Genomic DNA, 4,089 nt, shown 5'->3' with positions numbered 1-4,089 from the left:
ATCCATATAAATCGATTTTCCATGTATGGATTTTTGGATGGATGTTTTGAATTTAAATGAATATTGGCTCTATATTTAGAATTAGGGTTTGTTTAATGTTTTTTCTTTGTAATTAGAGAGAACTAGAAAGATCTTTTGAGATGAAAAATGTTTATTTTATATATTTAACAAGGATTAGACTAATTTAGATTAGTGTATTGTGTTAGAAAGTTGCACAGTGGAATAAACATGAGAGAGGATGAGATTAAGTGATAAATGATAATCTGATCAACGAGTGATTGGTGAAACAGAAAAACAAACATATCTTCATATGGGACATGGAACAAAAGTATGATGATCTAACTTAAGAGGCATATAGGTCCACTTAGAATTAGTTCGACCCAAATTTGCCTATTGAAGTAGGCTTAGATGGGTCCTGTGTCAAATGGATAGGATAAGTTCAACATAGGTTGGTTGTGGATAAGTTTGGTGCTAGATAAGTTGGTTTTGGGTTTGGTGAGGTTTGATTCATGGATTAGATTCAAGTTTGGGTAGCCAAGATTAGGAGTTTGATGAAGATATGGTTGGATCGCGACTGGATTGGGAAAATACTGATTTGTCAGACCCAGGATGGATTGTGTTATATATTAGATCGAGACTTGAGGGAAATAAGTTTGGTTAAGTCTCGATTTAGATGCAAAATATGTATGAGTTTGGTCTTAACTCAGTCCGAATTTGGAACTGGAGTTTTGTCCGGGTCCGATTATGTTTGTTTTGGGTTTGGATGTGAGACATATGACCAAAATCAGGTCTTTTGGGCCCAATACAGAGGTTGAGCACCCTGGATCAGACTAACAGTACCTATAACAGGGGCGTCTTGGGTCAGAACTGGTGAAAACCTGCCTGAATCTAGACCCAAAACCTTCAAAACTGGGTCTTGTACATAGGAACTGGGTTTGTATCTGGTTCTTGATCCGACCCGGTTATGAGAACCGGTTCCAACCTCACGGAGAACCCTTCTCGTTTCAAGAAACCGTGGAAGGGTTTCCTGAAATGGGTTGAGTAGGCCATGGTTTTCGTCCACCACCACCGACGTCGAGGATGCACCAGGCTGACAATGACGTGAAAATTTAATGCCCGAACAAAACACCAGGTCACGTGCTCAGGCCCTTGAGAGCGAACCAAGGTGTTTTCGTTGTGATGGAGTTGGGCATCTGGCAACCCAATGCCCCACAGTCCAAAAGCAGGTTCAGTTGCCTGAACATGAAGAGGGTGATGAGACAGATCTAGATACAGAAAAAGACAACCAAGAGTAGGAGCACTATTAAAAGACCATTATTCTTTATAGTGAGTGATTTTTTTTTTTAATATTTACACGAAGAAACCGCCTTCATGATCATAGACCTAAACGTACTGGCTGCCGGACGTACTTATAATCACTGTCCTGGCAGTGTAAAATTCAGTGGGCTTACCTTTTGCTTCACGGAGTTTCCACGCTTTGACTTACACAAGGGGTGACGCCCGTGGGATTAGAACCTAGACTGCCTGCTTAGGCCCCCATCCCACTTAGCCAAACTCTTTGGGGCTATTGGTGAGAGACTGAAAAATGAATTTTCGTATCTTACATTGGGCCTATATGAAAAGATTGTCAAAAGTTATTGAAATTAAGATAGATGTGTGGAGAAAGGCTTCAATGCTTATATAGTGATTTTTTTTTTCTTTATAGGGTTAAGTTTATCCCTAATCAGTGACGGGGGATTTTTTCTCTTGGACTACCAAAAACAAAAATGAGCTCTCAATCTCTTTAATATTTTTGTAATAAACAAAATGAATGGAACATATAATTGGTACAAATGACAGTGTTTCCTATAATGTTTGTATGAATGAGATAATCAAATGAGCTAGACAATGGTGAGGAAGAAAGGAGCGTCCAAGTGACTAGTTCTAGTAGGGGCACTCTGCAGGAAGGCCCTGAGGGAAGCGTTGTGCATCGTTGCAGTAGCTGTAGATCATGTACCTCCTCTGCAACAACCGTGTCATCTTCCTGGTCCAGTTGTCGACTTGGGGGAGTTTTAGGCCTTGTTGATTGTCATTTAAGGAAGAAGTTGAAATGGGTGTGGATGGTTGTGGGCCACGGAGGGGTGACTCAGAAGATGAAGGGCAAGGGATGGCCCTGAAGTTTGTGTAGGAGGCGATGAAGGGGGGCATTGGTTCAGTTGGTCTTCACAATACCCCCTTGTGTTGCCCAATCATCTGCATTCCATGTGCTTGCATACACCCTCATTGGTTGGCTTGTGGGGAATGGGATCCTGAGGCACTGCGAATTGGTGAAGACCCTGATGGGCCTCCTATCTACATAAATTCTGGAAAACAGATATAAGAAAGATGGATGATTAGTAAGAGTTCAGTAAGGCAAGGCATGCAAGATAAAACAGAGGAAGTAAAGAAGAGGGATAGGGAGTATTTACTTAATGTGTTGTGGGTTCCATAGGATGGAGTAGGTGTGTTATGCAGCAGTGGGGTCGAACCAGAGGTAGAACTGCATCTCTCTGTTCCCTTTGCCTTGAGCATAGATGTTGGTGTGCAGGACATAAGGTTGGCCAGTCTCGTTTCCGAGGAACTCAAGGTCTATCTCATCGTGAGCGGAGCCTTGTGATGACATCTGCTCATTAATACCAAGAACATCAATCAGTCAAACTATACAAAAATTAGGCATTTTTGTCTTGTATTGTTTAGAGAGAAAGATATAATTGTGTATATACTGATGGCTGGGAGATTTTTCAACGAGAGTATTTTTTTTAAACAGAAATAAAATTGAGTGAACATAGGAAGAGTTAAGTACAGAATATATAAGGCAGGGTGATGATGAGAGGTCAAGATGCAAAGCAATAAGAATACAAAGTACAAACAGAGAAAAACATAGGGCATTAAATAGGAAGATTTGAGCAACTTACATAGAAGGTAGTAACAGTGCCTGCAGAGACCGGCGGGCAACTTGATCTGCATGTTTATTCGAGCAAACAAGAACTCCTGATTTGATTGGAAACCGGATGCTGCACAAACATGCACCATCATATGAGAGAGAGAGAAAGTCGAAAGAAATTCAACATTACCGGTCATGAAGATCAACAAAATGTTGAACCCATGAATAAACAACAGCAAAGTCAAAACAAATAAAGAAAGCATAAGAGAAAAAGAACAGACAGATAAAACAGGCTCACTCCGGAGCCGCTTGCCCAGATTATGGAAAAAGAGAGGTAGCATCAGCAGGAGGGAGCGGAAGATCACTAAGATGCATACGCAAGATCGCATAAACATCTACCAAGATTTTATGCACCAGGTTTTGAATGTTAACAAGAATTTAACAAAAATGAGCATCGTTTTGTACCATCAAACAAACCACCAAGAAGTAAGCAACCACGTTCGCCAGATGAACCTCCACCTCGTGTTGCGCCTAATACAAACTGGACCCAAGATCAAATCTACCGCAAAAGACTCCTCCTTAACAAACACTTTCGGATGCCTCCAAGTCCTGCTAAAGAGTTTTCACAAATATTGGGCAAGACCAGAACAAGTGAAACGTAGATTCTTCTGCAGCTTGACAAAGCACACACCAACTCGAGAGCTGAATGCCCCACTTCTTTAAATTACTGTGGGTCTGGATCCTATCGTGCAAAACTAACCAAGCCAGGACTCGAGAACGAGAAGAAGGACCCTTCACTCAAACCACATCCTCGACAACCAATCAGCTCCTGGAGGGAGCAACGATGTATAGGCTTTTTTGGTGAGAAACTTTCCGCTTGGCGCTAGCACCCACTGCAACCACTAACCAAAATTTTTAAAGTCCTCAAAATGGTCTCTAAAGCAGGATAAATCCCTCAACCACGATTTACGCAAGTGCGAGAGTGCCAAACCCCGGGTTCCCAGATGAACTGGGATAAGAGCAGGAGCCTCATATTTAGAAAGAAGCAAACGAGCACAAGGGTTATCCGGTTGGTGGGCCAACCAACATTACTTGGCGACAAGAACAATGCTCCACAGTCTGGGCGCAGGAATGCCTAAACCAGCCATACGCCGAGGTAAGACCACTGAACGTCAACCAATCAAGTG

General features: G+C 42.0%; 1 pseudogene; it reads right to left on the bottom strand.

Moving 5' to 3' along the window:
• Positions 1-1,923: 1,923 nt before the first annotated feature.
• Positions 1,924-3,051, bottom strand: LOC149838931 (xyloglucan endotransglucosylase/hydrolase 2-like; annotated as a pseudogene).
• Between the last annotated feature and the right edge of the window lie 1,038 nt (positions 3,052-4,089).

Source organism: Nuphar pumila, chromosome 5 (assembly GCF_984573655.1).
Source record: "Nuphar pumila chromosome 5, dmNupPumi1.hap1.1, whole genome shotgun sequence".
Classification (NCBI taxonomy): Eukaryota; Viridiplantae; Streptophyta; class Magnoliopsida; order Nymphaeales; family Nymphaeaceae; genus Nuphar; species Nuphar pumila.
Note: the sequence above shows the minus strand (reverse complement) of the source record. Positions and strands in the feature narration are given on the sequence as shown.